Genomic DNA, 20387 nt, shown 5'->3' with positions numbered 1-20387 from the left:
TTTGCTATTAAAAAAGAAACAAACATTAAACTGAATTGGGTCACCTATATGTATAAATTAAAGGTTGCCTATACAATGGCCATGATAGACTACAGTCTGAAAAATGTACATTCAAAAACATATTTTCTCAAATGACCCAATATACAAGTTGGCATAACTGGAAGCAGTTTATACATTTATTGCTACTCCTATCTTCCCTAAATAACCTCTGCCATGTAATTCAAACTAATTATGAGTCAAAGAATAACAACGTAAACATACAAGGACAGTCACATAAAAGAGGCTTGCTACTGTCATTTCCAAATGATACTTAATTGAGGTGTAAAGTGACTCAATATAGACCACTGCCCAATAAAAATCCTCAAACCAAGTTATTTGTGTTACTTTTTGTAACATATGTACTATGCCCCTAATATGTGACTGCAGTCTTTCAACATAAGGTTTTTGAATGTTAATTATTAAATAATCAGCATTTAAAATAATATTACTATATGTAGGCACTGCTGGGTGACATGGCTGTTAATTCAAATGTGTGTTCTCATTTGACATTACAAAAAATATGGAACCTGTGGAACTGATTTATATTTTTTTGTAAATTTGAGTTGTCAATTAACCCTATTAATTCCTTTTACATCCTCCAAAGCTAGTTATGAAAACAAAATCGCCACTGATTCTAAAGACAACCCCAAAGCATGCTATAGCTATGTTAAGAATCTCAATGGCAACACTCAGATCTGCTCTGAGTTACAGCACAATGGCACTAAATATACAGAACCAACTGATATTGCCAACATCCTGGCAGATTGGTTCAGTGCTAATTGTACCCCCCCACCCCACCCCCTAAAGGGCCCATCTCTGTATCAGAAGCATGCAAAGTTCCTGTAATCATGCTTGCACAGGTAAAAAACACACTCTCCAAAGCCAAGAACACATCATCCATGGGATCTGACAACATCCCAGGCTGCGTTCTACATGAACTACAGAATGAACTGGCACCCCACCTAAGCACCATGTTCAATCATAGCCTCACGTCAGGCTTTGTGCTAAATGAATGGCGCACAGCGACGGTTATCCCAGTCCACAAAGGGGGAGCCACCACAGACCCCAGGAACTACCTCCCCATTAGCCTATTGAGCCTGGTCTGCAAGGCCATGGAACGTATCATCATGGAACTTATAAACAAAGACATTGGTTATCTCCAAACTCTGGACCCCACCCAGTTTGGGTTTGTAAAAGGCAGATCATGTCTCCTAAACCTGACTGACTTCTTTGAAGCAGTCATCAAAGCCATAGACGAGGGTAAGATGATTCACACAGCCTATCTAGATCTCGCCAAGGCTTTTGACACTATCCCCCACTCTGGAATTATAGATAAACTCACTAAACTAGGTATAAATCCCTATGTCACAAGATGGGTTGCCAAATGGCTCACTGACAGAACCCACACTATGAAAGTAGCAGACCCCAAATCCAACTTCATACCAGTGACAAGTGGAGTACCATAGGGTTCAGTCCTGGGTCCTCTCCTGTTTGGTATCTACTTTTCTGAAGTACAGACTAACAAAGAAGGTCTTTGGCTAATGAAGTTCACAGATGACTGCAAACTAGGAGCCATAACTGAAACTCCTAACGATGTGGACATCCTACAAAAGGGCCTCACTGATTCAGATGCCTGGTGTCAAAGCCATGGCCTCAAGCTCAATGCCAAAAAGTGCACTGTCATCCTCTTTGGTAAAAACTCTGTACCCATGAGCTACCACATAGGTGGTAGTCTACTTAACACCGAAAGTGTGATAAGAGACCTTGGGACACAGGTGGACAGTAGTCTCTCCTTTGATAATCACATTGCCACAGTAGTCAGGAAATCCTTCTATGTGGCACACCTCATCACAAAAGGTTTCTCATCTAGGAAAAAAGAGGTCATTGTTCCCCTCTACTCATCACTCATTAGACCCATTATAGAGTTCAATGCTGCTTTTGGTATGTACTTCACAAGACATCTACAACAACTGGAAATGCCGCAGAAATAGCTCACAAAGAGGATTACCGGCCTCAAGCAGATGCCCTATGCAGACCGTCTTAAAAAACTCCAGCTTTACTCCGTTGCATATCGCCTACTCAGAGGTGATCACTGCCTAACATACAAAGCTATGTCAAACCCAGAGCTGTTGGACATGCTCCACTTAAAGAAATCCCAATCCCTCCAAGCTACATGCTCTAGGGACCTAAATCTTGTCACCACGATAAACACAACATGCTGGCGGGATAGATTCCTGTCCCAGCGACTTCCCATACTCTGGAACAAACTACCTGTCTATATCAAACAAAGCTCCTCATTAGCACTCTTCAAGAAAAATCTTGATGATTGGATGGGAAATAGGAAATTCATCCCGGAGATCACCTCTGTGGCTCTGCTCGATAGGGGCACAGGAAAATAATTTTCTTGGGTGCGAAAACCAGGGTATTTTTCGGCTAAGCTTGTATAGGCCCTAGGGCCGATAGCCTAGTACCTACCTATGAGCATAATACTTTACATAGTTGTTTATTATATTCCTTTCTAGCAGAATTAGCAATAAATAGTACTCTGTTGCACTTATTTCAATACACGTTTTACCATACTGACTTTAACTGATAATCAGTATAGCCCTTCACTTGTCTGCCTCTCTTATTTTATAACATTTCATTTAAAAAAAGTTGTAAAGGTGGGGGAGGATCAAACTGAGCAGCTGAAACCACCTCACTTATCATGAGAGGATAGGAGGCCCACTACTCTGGTGACAGCTTTTGCACACTGGGTGATAACCCATAAAAGAGGTCAGGGCAGGTCCACACTTAAGCAGCCCATGTATTCCTGAGTTGAGAATTATGTGGGTGGAGTTATGCACATCATTCTCCACCTATGCAGCTATTGTGAGTCAGGAGCCACTTATAGGAGGGGTTAGGAGGCATGAGATAGGGTCACCCATGGGGCCAGTATATTTTCTCACTTCCTAATGCCCAGCTCTTATCTCCAAGGGGAAAAATGAGACAATTAGGCCACTGAATGGGAAGGAATATGTCATAAAGCTCTTGCCCTGTTTCAGGATGCCTGATTCCCATGCCAGGAGAAATGAAGGAGCTGATATGGCACAAATAGGGGACTCGCTGGGCTAGATCCCTGGAAAGATAAAAAAGAAAAGGTAGATGTCATACATGTGACTAATAAATACAGTCAACATATTTTGATTTCAGAAGATTTGCAGACAGATTTGACTAAAGTAAATATTCCAAGAAATAAGGGAGAAAATGCAGGGCAGGCTTTTATGAGCATCATAGCTCTCAACTGTCCAGCTTTTTACCTCATATTTATAGTCTATTCATCATAAAATTTGTTATCCCTAATTCTGGGCCTTTATCCTCCCTTTATTTTGGCATTGTCCATATTTCTTACACTTAGAAGTTGAGAGGTTTGATTAGCATGTAATGTACTATGATATTACCTCAATGCATGCACTTCAGACAGGTGTAAATCAAAAGGGCCTGGGAGCAGTCATCAAGAAGTCATCCACCCTTGGTAACTATCATACTGACAACACACCCCTTAGAGTTGACCCAGTAGTCAGGGACTTAAGGCACACATAGATAGTAATCTAGCCTTTGACCATCATGTGTCTACAGTAGTGAAGAAATCATTCTATGCTGTGCAACTTATAAACAAAGGTATAGCATCTAAGTCCTAGGAATTGTCCCACTGTATTCCACATTCATCAGACTTATCAAGTTCAATGCCCTCTTTGATATGTACCTAACAAGGCATATCCAGCAATTGGAAAATCCACTGAGGTTCCTCACTAAAAGAAGTCAGACCACCTAAAGGTTCTATCCCTGTATTCTGTCTCCTACAGGCTTTTGAGAGGAGATCTATGCCTGACATACAGGGCATTGTCAGATCTCACTTTGATGGACTGCTTGCATATCCGCAAAACAAACATCAGAATTACATGTTGTAAAGACTTCATTCTTGCCTGTGATATGAACAGGACCTGCTGGAGAAATAGGTATGTATCGCAGAGGCTATCCCATCTCTGGAATTTCCTTGCCATCCATGTGAAGCAGAGTTTCTCCCTAACCAATTCAAGTGTAATTTGGACAATTATAGGTTCATAGGTTCATAGGTTGGTACTAGGCTGTATTCTTGGAGCCCTGAACCAGGTCTCAGTTACTGCACAGATATGGATTTGGATGTGGAACAGGAAATTCATCCCTGGTTTGGCAACTGTGTCCCTAATGGACACAGCCAACCTGTAAATGGTTTATCTCCCAAACCCCTGCTTACACTTATCAAGGGTATCAGAACTTGTCAGAGATTTATGATGCATGGCAAGGCTTAAAATAGCCCCTGTGCTCGTTAGCCTAGTAAACTCCTATGAACCTATAAGCAGTGTTGTTGCAGAAAAAATAGAGAGAGATTATGGACTAAGAACTCTGACAAGATGGCAAGGACTATCCAAACAGAAAAGAAGATGCTGGCTTCTGTAGAAGCACTACAGTTAATGCCACTTACTTTCTCAGCACTTAAGAATGTTGTACATGTTCACCTGATTGCTTTTGCTACTAATGTTTTAAAAGATGAGATGCTACCTTCCAGTGCAGATGATGCAGGTATACAGCACTGGTTATCAGAAAAGAAAGAAGAAACTGCACTGGTAGTCACTTCTGATCAGCTTAGTTTGTGGGAATTTGAGAATAACTTTTTTGTTTTCTCAACTCTAAGTTGGGGGGAGGGGTCTGAGTTCAAGAAACTGTACAGAGCACCAGATAATTTAGCTAGAGATATGTTACTTTGTCATATATACTATAAAGTCAGAACATAAGGAAAGGTGATGTGTTTTCTACATTAATTTTCTTTTTCTCTGTGATTCTGTGACCTCAGAGGTAGTATACATAGACACTAGTGCAATGAGCAGAGTCTGTACATCAGGTGTGCAGAGGGCACAGTTCCCAACAAAAACTGCTGTTGTACTTTTTAATTCAATCACATCCAACATCTTAGAGTAATGTTTAAGTGAACTGTACATATTTTAGTTGCAACATTTTGCATCTCCGATACTGCACTTGTGATACTTCAGCACAGGCCTGGCTACTATAACTGCTATAAGAAGCTTCATGACTATATATCTGGCAAAATCACTCGTTATTGAATAATTTCACAAACTAATGCCAAGTACGTTTAATAAATCACCTCACAAAGTGCCATCTAGATTGTAAAAAAATGCTGCTGACTTTAGAAAAGTATAGGTCAAGACAGTAGATGCTGACAGCAGATACAAAGAACAGAGCTTAATTAAAATACTGTAAGGGGGAATTCTGTTAGAGACAGGTGTGAAAGTACTTACTCCACAGTGATCTGTTTCAAACTGTAAACTATACGAACTCACAAAATGTGCTCAAGAAGTTAAGAACACAGTTATTAAAAGAAGCCATTTTGTATTATTGTCCCAAACAGATAACACAGAGGTATTCAGGCATTCCCATACAGATATCTTATTTCAAGTGTGTAGTGCAAGTTATTGTAATAAGAGAAAAGAATAATTTGAAGTCAATTGAGAAAAGCAGTCCTTTTAGAAAAATACATTGATTGACCAGTATATAGTTAAACTTCAAGAGCAAGTAAGAGAGAGAGATTAAGTAAGAGCACTTTTCAGTTTATTTAAAAATAAAGCAGTTTGACCTGGTGCAAGTATTGCACCTTTGCACCAGGAAACTGACTATAACATTTATTTATTCATTCATTCTTTGTTGACTGGGTTAGTCCCACTCTGCTTGTAGACTCTTTTTAGGGGTGGCTTGAGGTGGCATTTATACTACAAGGGAAAATTTGGCCAGGGGATTGGGGAATGTCCACTACTCTTTTTGATAGGTGCTATGGGATCTTTTATATCAACCTGTGCTACTACCAGCTCAGGCAGATAGGACCTTGGTTTAACATCTCATCCAAACAATGTCACAGTCAGAAAAGCAGCCCCACCCCATGCTGCATTGCAGTGTCAACAATCCATCTAGCTGGTGTGAGAATAGAACTCAAAGTTGCTGCACCAAAGGTGTCTGGCCAGAATGCCTTAAAGTAAAAGTCATTAAGGCATAGCCTGTTCCTGCAACTAGGAGGAGGGCATTTCTTTGAAAAACAGTAGTATAGAATTACAAAATCCTCAATATCATCTTAAGAATCATGACCACCCTTCACAAAAACAATACAAAGGAAAAACAAAGACATGATAGTGTGGATTTCTGAAGGCATTTCAAGGACTCAACAGATCTTAAACTGATTTACTGTGCTGGTCAGTCCTTCTAACAAGTATAATCTTTCATTAGAGGCAGATACGTTTGACTGCGACTTGGAAAAAGTATGATGCCAGTCCATCTGGGCAGACAATGGACAATCTGTGGCACACACTGCTTGTAGTCTTTTGCTCATTAGGTGCTCATTTACTACAGTGGACAGAGCACATGGATGCAATGTGGGTTTGTATTACAGTATTACTACACTTCAGGGATAGACAGACAGTTAACAGAACACACACAGCATATTTCTATTTCACAGCTTCATGTGGCTTTGCAAGGGAAGAGAGAAAATGATACAATGTCGAACTGACGTCTGATACTGCAGACATGAACATCACAAGTGAAAACAGAACTGATAACTATAAAGCTAGTAAGTTGCCCATGCCAGGAATGTGGTAGCAAAATATTAAACTGGGAAAATTCCCATTTAAATAGCCAGTCTTTTTAGCTTCACCAGTGGCACAGAAGGAGGGGACAGAGTGCAAGTGGTACTTCATAGAGTTATGGTGATGGCCAGTGGTCAGAAGGAATTGCCTGGGCTACATGGAGAGGAAAAACAGAGGAAAATATGGCCGACCTACAGGTCTGGAAAAGAGAATGCACTCAAGCCTGTCTTCTTAGTCTACTCACCAAGATCATCATGCGCAAAGAGGAACTATTAGAGCTTTAAAAAAATCCTAGAGCTACTACATGGGAGGAGGAAAGTGCTGCTAATGCCTTGGCTGGAAACAATCTTAAGTACGTTCTTTCCAGTACCAGTCTAGGTTTTAGCCTGGCTACATAGTTAAAGAATTTCTCCTCCTCCTTCTGGAATGAACATGGCAATTATAGACGAGCCATGGGACCAAATAAGTGACTAAAAATATAAAACCAGTCTTCTTAGGGTATCTTAAGAATTTTAAGGAAGGATCCCATGAGAATGGACAAAGTGGCATGTTTTGGCTGGGACTGAAACACTGGCGGAGTCAAAAATAAATTTGTCAGACACTTTCTGTGATGGGCATTACATATTCCTCCTAAATTATTATTTCTAAATGCAAACCAAAGTTAAGCAAATTATCCTTACAATTTAAAAATGTAACCACGTAATTCAGTGCTTTTAGAATTCTGGGATTAAAACAACTGTACAGTTCTCTATGAGACTAAAACAAACACAGATGTAGCTACTGTTTCTTTTTTCTGTTTGCATATGCACCTGAATGCAGCAAAAATGGTTATGTAACTGTGAAATATTGACAATGGCAAACACAATGTTAAATGAATAACCAAATATCTACCTGTGCTCTGCCTTGACAAAAAGATGTATAATAGCATCTGAGTGAAGAACAAAAGGGCAACTGAAAAGATGAACTCTTATTTCAAAACTAATTTAATCATTTCATAGAAGGCACAAGTGGAACCGTGTGTTTTTTCAGCCACAATGTTGCATACAAACAGGTAGAGATCAGTTAATTATTCAGGCAGCATTAAATCTTACAGTCTCAGCCTACGTACTTCTTCATTCAACCAGTATATTCAGTACTGTTCAGCTGACATTGCAGATACACAGAGATTAAACATCACTAAAACACAGTTAAAACAAAGTCTTATGTAATTCTGTCTGAACACTTCTACCGGTGATTTCAGTTTGTTTAAATAAAAGTTAGTATGAATGTGGAATGAAGTAAGTAGCCAATTAACTGTATTTTGTAATGTTTTCCTGCATTAGTGGGTCTTATGTATTATATGCAGGAGTATAGTTTCTCTGGTTACATTAGGAAAGGGATGCAGCAGGAGTCAGACAATATCCTTAGTTTACTCACGAAATTTAACAAACTAAGGAATAGTTTGTGCAGTGAGTTGCAACAATGATTATTTGGAAATTCGGTACTTTGTTTAGTACCATCAGATTCTGACAAGAAGATGGGTGAAAATGTATTGGTTAGGACAGAAAGGACACATTTCAGGACAAGTATGAAAATACTCGACAGCAGCTTGTGTGGCACCATCAGATTTGTTTACATATTTAAAACAACTTTATTAAACATTTTCATCAGTGTCAACAAAACATGCAATTTAAAAATACATATTACATACCCCATCACAAAATCCAGGCAAATTTCCACTGGTCCACTCCTGATTTTGAAAATCCCCTTTATTATGACATTCAAATTGTGTATCATTTCCATATGCCAGTAGGCAAGGAAACTATTTCCTGCCATGAGTTTATCTGTATTTGACTCATTTAGACCCCCCCCCCAAATTCCATTCTTGCCACTTACTGATAAGTCTGAAATATCTATATAATTATAGATGGGTCTTTTTGCTTTTATCTTCTGGATATAGCCTTCTTTCCAGCCAATATAATCAATGAAAATTGTTACTTCCTCAGATTTTGACCACCTTCCTCTTAGTACAGCAGCCAAAAAATAGGAAATCCAGTCATACTCCCCTATACCCTGTCAACAACTCATCACATCTGACAACTGGCCCTTAAAATGCTTCAGTTTAGTAAATCCCAGAATAAAAGTAACCAAGACCAATTCACTCACATACTGTATCTCCAGCAAGCATTAGGAACTCCTGTAAGAATATTTTTTTTTGGATGTACAGAACTACTAAGCCAAGCATTAAAGTCCAAATGGCCTGAATTTTCTTGAGCAGGTTACCCCAGCACCTATAACAAACTATATACTTCATACCATTATTTCAGCAAAATTGGGAAATACAGAAACTATACCATTCAATCCTCAACTTTGTCTTTATAATTTCTCACTGAATCTACTAACTAATTGGACATCTTTCTATCGTTCTGCCCTTTTTGTGCATTGAAAAGTGTCCCACTTAGGTTCAGCTTGAACACTTGGCAAAAGTTTTTCAGTGCCTTGAACAATCCACTATAAATCAGATAATTACCTTGATGAAATTCTGAAATCATTGTGCATTGGTACCTTGTCAAGACATTACTGCATGTAATGACTGTTACCAAGATAACACATTTGTTTAGCTTATCACCCTGAAATAGGAACATAATAGCTGCAAATTATCCTTAACCATTGTTCATCTGGCATCAATACCTTCCTCCAAGGTTTGAATTCTAACCCCCTCAAAGACCAGTTAAGACACACTGTCAAAACAAAAGAAATGTTGTTCCTATTGCAGTTTTCCACCCAAAAGCATTCCACTTCATGACCTATTCAATCTCCTATAATATTGCTCCAAAACACACCCACTCAGGGCAGAATACCTTGTTTAGCATTACAACTAGAAACATTTTTCAACTGAGCTGTTCTCTAGATATCAACTTGCTCCTAATGACCCTTGACCTTCGTCCAGTCCATAGAAACTGTAGTGTCATTCCATTTAGATTGATAAGTAGGTCCTAACCTGATACATATATATACCTACCTACATACATACATATATTTCAAGTATGGCCATTAATGCCCTTTTAGCTTGCCAATATACCAAAACACTTGTTCTCATAATAAGTACCCAGGCTGTTCTTAAAAATATCTAAACTAGTACTTGCTTTAATGTAACTGGTAGTCTGTTCCATGCATCAGCTACTCTGTCAGGGAACCAATTAGTACACTTATACTATTTCTCTTCTATTTAAAACTAAAACAATGCTGACAACCACGAACAAGGAAGATTGAAACTATGCTTTTTTTTTTTTTTTTATGTAGTGTAAAATTTCAGCAGTGTAACAATAATTTGTTATAGGTAACCTTATTATTTCACATATTTATTTGTTTTTGTTGTTTAAAGTATACCCATCAGCATACTTTATTTTTAAACCATAGCTTCAATCTTCCTTGTTCATGGTTGTCAGCATTGTTTTAGTTTTAAATAGTATTTTTTCATAGTGTGTACAACAGGAAGGGTTAACTATTGCTGCTGATATCATCACAGCATATGAGCTGACAGACTCAAGCACTTCCTGGTATTTTATTTAACTGAAACTTGTATCTTGAATGTTTGCATCTGAAGAAGGTTGATTTTATTAAATGAAAAGCGCTTTATGCACTTTAAAATTACTGGTTGCTTTCTGAAGCTGTTTTTTTTTCTATTTTAGTAGTTTATTTTGTGTTTTTTCAGTTCGGCCATATGACCTTCCATGTGTGGGGGACCCTCTTGAAACACATATAAGAGCTGAATGGTCATTATAATCTCCAATGCAGAGGTTTGTTGAGAAAATTTTGCAGAGCTTTTCATATGTGACTACCACCACTTTTTGCACAGTGGAGATCAAGTGAAACCCAAGTAGTTTGATATTTCAGTCTTTCATTGCTCCATATAAAGGATAGCAGAACCCCAGTGTTTCTGACTGGACTGCAATCAAGGATAAAACCCCAGCTTTCACAACATCTTACTTGTAACTTAAAAAGGTCAAACTTTCACACCAAACACTTCTCATGATTCACTAAGCAGATAATCCACATACAATGACACTTAAAATATCCCATCTTCTACCCTAACTCCCCCAGGGGCAAATTCACAATTCTACTGCACCCTCTTCAAATATAAAGATAAGAAAGCCTAAGAGAATGGACACTACCACTTAATTCATTTTCTCAGGCTAAGCCTATTCCAACAATTCTATATTCTCTATAAATCTGGCAGATAATCCTTCACGTCTGAGCCAGAAGGCCAAGAAAATATAGATGAAATTCAAACTGCTGTACTACACCAAAAATAACTCCATTGTAGCAAACACTTTTTTAGCATTTAAACTAATTACCGTGCAATCCTACTTCATCTGATGAAGTTTTGTTCACTGAAACAAGATGAAAGCATTTACTTTACTTGCTGTTTGGTAATTAAAAATGTTTTGTGGAAGTTTTATCTCGCTTTTGCCTTTAGTCTTTATTATTTTTTTCTGAAGTTGCCTTGTCGTTATACTAATTACCATCACTGCTAATTTCTAAGTATTGTCTTCCTTCATTGTCAGAAAACTTCCAAATATTGTGAATTGACAATCACCCGTGACTAGGTCTGCTTTGATCAGAGTGAACAAGTGATGATACGTTCCTTCAGAGTTACTCTTCCATTATTGTCAAGAATTTGTAATCATGGTATAATGTTGAAATAGGCCTATATGAAATGAGAACCATGAGACCTTCTACCTTCTTAGAGATCAGTGAAACAACTACCCCTTGTTATGAATGTCAGACCTTTGTCTGCATCACCCTTTTAATATATTGTTAAAAAAAAAAAACCGTCTAGGTCATTATCACATTTTCCCTCCTAATTTCCAAATTTCCACAGGAGTGCCATCTCATCCTCCATCATCTTAACAATTAATTCTTACACCTCATCTTTGTCTAAAACTGGAATATTTAAATCTCCCATAAATGTTTCCATTTGTGACTTTTTCACTTTGCCCATTCCTCTACTTTATGCAGAATGTCTGAAATATCTCTATACCTCTACAGGATCTCCACTTATTTCTTTAGTTAGAGGCACCCACAGCTTTGCAATACCTCCTTTTGTTTTCTGTTGCCCAAGTCATTGTACTAATAATTTTTGCATTTGTTATTAAAAACACTCTGCTTAACAGTGACCTTTCTAAACCCATGCATATTATTCAGACACTCCCTTACCCTTCCTTTGGCATTCACAATTGCTTTTCTTCTTGTTTCACGCAATTTCCCTTCATGGCAGGTGAAGTTTTTCTCATTTTCCATAAAAAATATGGTTTCTTTGAGAAAGAATCCTTCATTTCTGCCTAAAATGGTACACCAGTTTACTCTGAGCCCAGCTATTTATGTAGTTTGTCTTTTATTGCCCAGGAAAGTCCAGCTGAGAAGAGCCCACTTTCAACAGAATCTCAGGAGAAAAGCTTCATCACAGTACATTTATATCAACACGAGAATTTCAGACAGTTACTTTTCTACAGGAAAAAAAAAACAAACAATTGCAAGACAGTGTTGTGGGATAAGACCAGCTTATTAAAATGTATATTCATTTCAGTTTGGCTATATGTAATAAACTACTTACATCAATATGGAGAAGTCTATACAGTTCTGGTAGCTCTAAATTCTTGCAGGAAATAAATGGATTTATACAATAGAAGGAAAGGCATTGTTGTAAGGAAATTTAGTGTTCTTATATTTCAGTCCGGAAAGGTTTCTAAAGCATTCAGGGGATATAATGAAGTAAGTTATAAAATGATGTAGGAGGGAAGATATTAGAATTGTACAGAAGGATAGTGGTAATACCATATGACTGAGAGAGCATGGTATAGGATTAGTTCTATTTATGCTGCCTGTTCCAAATTGGTGCATCTAGAAGGTTTATAACTTAGGTATACAGGGAATTCATGAGAGGGGTACAGTAGTAGATGGGGAGTAGTTAGAAAAAGACAGACATAAGAAGTAGTATAAGAGAAATATGAGAAGTACTTTTAACAGGTGTGAATAAGAGATTATTGATTCAAGTGTTGGAGGGAAATTTGGTAGAGGTGCATTGAGCTATCCATGTCTGTCTTCTTTTCAGAACCTAAAAATAAGGAATAAAGGATTATTCATACTATGGACATCCACAGATAATTCAGAGATTATTTTGACAGAAATAAACATTCAGAAAATTTGATCAGTTATTCATTTCTTTTGAAGGTAAGAAAAAATAAACAAGCAGTCTCAAAACAGTTTCCAAATGCTTCCCCTGTGCTATTTGCTTTTGTTATTTCCAGATAAGTCAATTCCAGGCACAATCAATGTACATTATGCTAGGATCCTGGCTTCTCCAGTGGCTTTATCAAGAGGGGTGGACTGTAGAAGTATTCTACAGGCAGAAACTTGGTCATCTGTACATACTTTCTCAAAGCACTACAAACCAGAGTAATGTTTCTGGTCTAGAACAGGCTTTGCTATGACCATTCTTCAGGGGTCACCGGCCACTCATCCTTCCTCTTACCAGATTTTCTAAGCTTAGCTAGTCTGACCACATAGCTTAGGCTACTGCAGCAATGACTTAATGATGAACATAGTGCAGTTGCATAGGTAAACATACCAGAACAGTAAATGTTTGAATAGATTTTTGCTGCAACAGCAATTCTCTCTGGCCATCCTCCTTATATTTTTTATGATATTGCTTACGTGGGTGAGGACATTTCTTATTATCTACCTAGCACTGACCTTTTCATGGTTATAGCCTCTCTTCTTCAGTGTCTGGTGCCCAGAACACAGATTTTTTTTGTCTTGACTGTTCAAGCCATCAGCCATCAGTGTGCATGGATGCTGCCATAAAGCTTTAGAAGCACGCTGGCTGTTATATCCTAGGCACGAAACAGCCTATATATAGTTAATTTTACTACAGTAGATATTTACTTGAACATTTACCAGTTGTGGTAAGTTTGTTTACACAGCTGTACCTTCTTGCACTTCATGACTTGAGGGTCTATATTATATCCTCGAACGCTTAAAAAAGCGAATGCTGATTGATCAAACTTATTTTCGCGAAACTGCAAAATATCGAAGTAGCAGAAACTCAATTTTTTTCCTAGGGAAAGAATTTGGTTGTCCGTTTCTGTTGCTTCGGTATTTTCAGTGTTATGGTCGAAAGTTACCGGTCGGATTCAGGTAAGTGTGCGATTGTGTGGATGTGAGTGTTAGGGTGATTTAAGTGATTTAGGGTTAGGGAGCAGGTGAGGTGAGTGTGCGATAGTGACAGACCTTAGGGTTAGGGTTTGGGTTAAGGTAAGTATGTAGTTAGTGGTGTGTGCATAGTTTAGTGTAGGGTTAGGTATCAGATTTTAGGTGTATGTGTGTGGATTTCTGCTTGTTTGGTGTGCTTGTGTTGTATGTGTTTTGGATCAGCGATTTTTTTCCCTGGGAAAAAAATCTCTGATCTGACAGTTCGAGATTGTAAGCTTTCGCTTAAATTAGGTCGATCAATCAGCGTTCGCTTTTTTAAGCGTTCAATTATATAATATATAGACCTATGACTTGACTTTCTTTAGTAGCATCTTATGTCATTATATATTTTTCAGTAGTAGATTTTGTGATGTAAATGTGTCTGGAGACACCATTAAATGGCTGCCCATCCTTCAGTCTCCTGGAAAGCATGAATTACAATTTCAGAAGTCATCACTTGCCGCTGTCAGTTAAAGCCATTGTAAATGACAGCATTCAATATATGCACATTCACAACTGTGGAATAATGTAGAGTTTTTAATAATGAGGTATCAGTTTTTTTTTTAATGAATCCCAGGAGGATCATATGACAAAATAAGATGAAAAAATGATTAGGCTACAGTATGTTGGCATCTTAAGATAAGAAGAAACTTGCTTTCAATAAACATACAACTGCATCTTACAGAGGTTTGCAAGTAATCATGTAACTCAAGTAAAATGATAGAAGATCTTGCTATGGCCTTAACTTATTTGTAGTGCACAGATATTTGTTTTCTTTTGAACATAACTGTTCTCATACAAATGCTTTCACTAGTCACAATATCAGCAGTGCTGTATGAAATTATGTTGTCATTGTAATAAAAGACCCACATTGCTAAATCACCCATCAGCTGTTATGTTTTCAGCATTCTCATATAACGCTAATGCACACTAATAAGTGAAGCAGAAATTTGTCAGCTTCTGAAAGCTTTTGTCATAACAAGTTTCTGTGATCTACTGCTACATAACAAAAGACAATTAAGCTATAGAATGAGGCTTTCCAGAATATATGGTCATTCGTTTTGCAAGCAGTGCAATTTCTTAACAATCTATGCAGCAGCTTTCAAGCAAATTGCCCTTTCATGCTATATAATATATGAATCATTCTGACAAACTATCATTTCAGAATTCTGTATCAATGCAGTATTGTTTGCATGACTGATTACAATTATTCAGATGGATTCTTACATTAATATGATGAAATGTGCATGATTTTCACACACACACACACACACACACACACACACACACACACACACACACACACACACACACACACACAATTTGTTTGGCACTACAAACATATACTTTTCCCCCTTTAATGTCCTATACTTATTTAATACTTATGTTAAAAAGGAATCAGAAGACACTATTGTATAACCATTTAACAAACAGGTACTTCAAATGCAAACAATATTGCAGTTTATAACATTTATGGCAGAAATTATTTCAGAATTATAATTTTTCTCTTGTTACTTAAAGCAGTGTAGTATATTATAGTGTAACATGAATTAACAGCTTTGGCATTTTATGAAGATAGTAAATGTATATGAAAATTGTGAGTTTTTGTTCTTTATTCTATACTTGCGATATTCTTGTGCTACTTTGTTGTACCTACCACACTTGGCCCTTCTCCGAGCTTAAAATTCCCGCTGTATTGCACTTTGCCAAAGTAATAAAATAAATCTATAGGGAATTCTTTATACTGCACTTCTAATTTAGCCTTAATGGTTGTTTTGTTTGCTTGACATTATGGCTAAAGAGGTTTAGCCCATGACTAACCTGCAGATGACTCAGGTTCAGTTAATGGTCTGGATATGGAAGCAAACTGCCAAGGCAAGGATGACAGTGCTGACCACTGGTTCACTAATCCTGGGGAGTGGAGGTATTGGCAGATTCTCAATGTAACATCTCCATGATGGGGAAGACTCAAGATAGCAGTAATTATGTTAGGGACTATGAAAAATGTGAGTCCTCTAAGGAATATGTATGCACTCTAGCTAGGCTCACCATTGTGCAGAAACATGCATATGCAGTACGTTTAGTGCAGCAAGACATGTCACTGGACTTGCTCACCATGAAGTGTTTTTAGAGGAATATCTCCGAATCCACACATACTTTAATTTCTCAATCAGTTATGAAAATATATCTACACCTGCTGGTCAACACATCATCTTTCTGTTTTTTTAACACCTTTGTCAAATTAACGCTTGTGACATGACCAAATTTACATTCATACAAAAGTAATCAAACTGTACTAACAAGTTAAAATTAACAAACATTATACTTCACATATACTGCTGTATATCATATAACCTAAGCACCATTACATAAATTATTCAATTCCTGTCCCCTTTTTTTTCAAAATGCACAAGGATTTCTCTTAATGGTTCCCTCAACCTCTGATAAGCTTCAGTACAGTTGAGCATACAAGACCAAAATGGTTTATTTATACTAACAGCTGAGAAATGGTGTTTTCCTTTCCCTCTCTAGTCATCTTTATTTCAGGGAGAAAGCAAAGAGTTGCTGTGGTCCATCTCCCATGCACCACATTTATGTAGCTGTATGATACCCGATCTTTAACAAAGGCCCTTAACTCTTATTTCCTCAATGTTCCTAAGTTCATAAAACTGGACTTAATCTGTCTGTGGTGAATCTTTGCCATGAATTTTTCTAACACCATCCTTAGCTTATCTATTGGTATGAAACATACAGGATTACGATGGGGTCTCTGATTGTAACCGTGGTACTGTGTGTAACAGACACGGATGCCAAGAAATTTATCCTGAGAGCAAAGTCTGAGAGGTGAATCATGGCATCCATATTGAGAATGCAAAATATTAGGTCATGATTGGAGATCCCATCATAATTCTTTATAGTGCATAGATATTTATATTCTCCATATACTACTAGAGAAAAAAAGAAAAAGAAAATGAGAAGTGATTTGCTGACTTTCAAAGCTGGAAAAGCACTTAGTGAGAGCTGTCAAACAGACAGCTAGACACATCAGTGAAAGATTTTGAAACTAAGTCAGGGCCAGATTGTAGGAAAAAACTGCAGGCAGAACTAAACTGTTTTGACTTCTTTGGGTCAGCACTGTCATTTCTTAGTGTAAGACCAGACATTAACAGTGCTTGGGGGAGGTGCGTAACATTTGTTAAGATCAGACCTCACTCTACTGAAGCACTTAGCTAGTTTGTCTTTTTCTCGATATTGGGGCATAATCATAGTGTTACATACACTACAAGTACTTAAAGGATTTAAAAGCACCACACCAGGACAATCAGTATTCATAACAGTTTTAAGAAAGATCATTTAATATTCTGAATTCTGAGCAACAGAAAAATTAAATGGGCACTTTATAGTTTACAAATTCACTATTCTGAATATTCTCATACATAGTCATGCAGTAATGTATAACCTTTTAAAAACAAATATAAGACATTATGGTAGGATTTAGCGTTCTGAGATAGTTTCACTTCACATGTACTTAGATAGTGACAGCTCTTAGAAAACAATGAAAATGTTACTGCCAGAGGAACAGAAAAGAGATAAGAGTTCAGTTCTGAAATATAAGTTAAGCCATTAAAACTCACCATGACTTTAACAGCTTACATAATATTTGCAACAAACTCTACAGGACACTGCTTAGGAGCAAGAAGTCATTTTCTGTACATTAGCAAACTGCCTTAGTTTCACTGTAACCGATTGTCACTGTTTTTAATATCTGTCAGTATCTTGGCAGTAGGAAAACTTGGTGCAGGCAGTACAGAATGCTAAAATCTAGCAAAATGCTTTAAATCACTTTTTAAATTTTGTGTTTTATTGCAAAAATGTCTACTGCATTATATTTATTTTATGAATTATAAAGTTTTTGAAGCAAATGTCTCACTTCTAATGTCATATTGCTAGATGGAAATGAAGATTCTCTTTTTTGAAACATTAATACTTGTTTTGTAGTATTCCATTTTTCGTATTAACTGTCACATGAAATGTACATTTAGAAATGTTATAATAGTTTTTTTCTGTTTATTTGTCAACTAGCTAAATCCCCTGAACCATTTTCAGGAGGTAAGCCAGGAGCACTGCCTAGTTAAATAATTTTCTCAGAGTCCAAACCACCAGAAACAGTTAATGGGGCAGAGCCTAGATGGCTAACTGAGAGCAGTGAATTTTGAGAGCTCCATAAACTAGTATAATAATACAGGAAAATTTTATTATTTTCAAGTTTAAAATGTCAGAAATCTATAGATAAACTACTAAACTACATAAATATCGATTTTGGTGGAGATATACAAAATTTTTCCTGTCAAGTAACTTGGAGATATATTGAGTCCCTGAATATGAACTACTCAAGGAATTCTCATCCAGATGTGGCTTTGAAAAAAGAACTGCAATTGATGACATCTACCTTACAGGAACTATCTTTGTTGCCTTTAAAAATGACTTGGAAAACCTCAAATTAAATTCTCAAAAACAGACTGATATTCTTAAGGAACTATTACAACAATACCATACAAAAATAACAAATATAGAGACTTCTCTAAATGACACTGAAGGGAGACTCAAAGAGAAAGAATTCCAAAAAGTATTTCTGCTTAAACAAAATACATGGCTGCTTAACAAAATAGATGACTTAGAAAACAGGGAAAGGAGAAACAACATAAGGATCTTTGGTCTGCCTGAAAACACTGAAGGAAAAGACATTATTTCATTTTTAACAAACTGGATTCCTAAATTTTTAGACTTGAAAGAGGGACTTTCATCTGGGATTGAAAGGGCACATAGACCACTGAGGAAGGAAACATGCTTATAACTCAACAAATATTCCACCTAGATCCATAGTTATAAAATTTCTTTAATTTCTGGACAAGGAAATAATATTAAAATCTGCTTGGAGAAAATCACCCTTAAAATACAATCAAAGCCTGATAAGGTTTGACAATGATTATTCTTTCAGAATATTAGAACAAAGGAAAAAGTATGGCCAATAATAAAACTGTTGAAACAAAACATTAAAGCACAGCTGGCCTTTCCAGCCAAGATAAAAATACTTTTTGCCAATGAGATGAGAACCTTTAATGACTTAAGAAGAAGCTACTATATTCATCACAAACAACAACATAGTGTCTATCCCAGAAGAAATGGAATGGATGGCTCCTACTCTTAAAAGAATAAAAGAAACAAATCCTTGGACTGATGCTAGAAAGAAGAAACAAAAATAATTCTTGCAACTACATCTCTCAAAGTATCAGCTGATATGGTACATCACTTGTCATCTGTTTTTATTTAAAAAAAGGAGGGATTCTTAGACAATTGAAAAACAGTAATGATTTATTCAGAATGTTCAAAGAGTCCAATAATTCTTCACAAACAAAGGTAGGTCAAGATGGGTTACTAATTACATTATATATAAGCAGGAGCAGCCTTAAGTCAACTGGTGCCCTAGGCAAAAGGGCTCCATTTCACCCCCCATCACACCACCCGGTGCCCCATCTTGGTCTACCTACACCAAATAAATACTGGAAAAGCATCCCTACTAGAGCAGCACCCCAGGCAGCTGCCTAGTTGGCCTATGCCTAAGGCTGGCTATGTATATAAGCCAAACAAAGCAACATATAATACAAACATAGAAGCTTCTATTCCTCTACTTGAACTCAATGAATACTTATCCTGTTCATTTTTCATTGATTTTACTTATAATAATTTAATTAATTAACTAATTCAACAAGGTACTATTCATCAGCGTTCAAACTCAAATGTAACAAATTAACATCATATATAATAGCAGTAACAGAAGAGTGTTTTGAAAAACAAAATGCTGTCATGGAGACTAATGCCTTCTTCAGTTAAAGTATGATTTAGAAATGTCATGTACATCCTGATCAAATAATAGTAGCAAGCTCTTAGTACAAATGTTATCATTGTTCTGTCTAAATATGGTTTATATCAATTTGGCAGGTATCGTGGCTACGAGTGCTGTTTGATCAATCCTAATATGGTGTGCGTAGATGCAGCTGTGTCTGGCAGCTAGTACAAATGTCATTATTCTGTCTAAACACAGTTAATATCAATTATGGCAGGTATCATAGCTTTCAGTGCTGTTTGATCAATCCTGATATGGTGTGCCTGGATGCAGACGTGTCTGGCAGCTAGTACAATTGTCATCAGTATTCTGTCTAAACATAGTTGGTGTCAGTTGTGGTGGTTGTTATGGCTTTGATTGTGGTTTGATTGGGCTTGACATGGTGTATGTGGATGCAGCTGTGCCTGGCAGCTGTTGTATGTTGCAGTTTTCGTCTCCAGAAAGCTGTGGGTTGCACCTTGTGATCGAGGTTTGCTGATGCCTGTGTATTGGGAGGAGATGTTTGGTGTTTTGGCCTGGATCTGGGAGAGGAGGGTGGATAG

At 37.2% G+C, this 20387-nt stretch overlaps 1 protein-coding gene across 2 annotated transcripts in view; it reads right to left on the bottom strand.

The window, feature by feature from the left end:
- Positions 1–20387, bottom strand: part of EPHX2 (epoxide hydrolase 2) — a 3146492-nt gene that overhangs the window by 949381 nt on the left and 2176724 nt on the right. The window lies entirely within an intron of this gene.

Source organism: Protopterus annectens, chromosome 2.part1 (genome assembly GCF_019279795.1).
Source record: "Protopterus annectens isolate FY-2018-M chromosome 2.part1, PAN1.0, whole genome shotgun sequence".
NCBI classification, from domain to species: domain Eukaryota; kingdom Metazoa; phylum Chordata; order Ceratodontiformes; family Protopteridae; genus Protopterus; species Protopterus annectens.
Note: the sequence above shows the minus strand (reverse complement) of the source record. Positions and strands in the feature narration are given on the sequence as shown.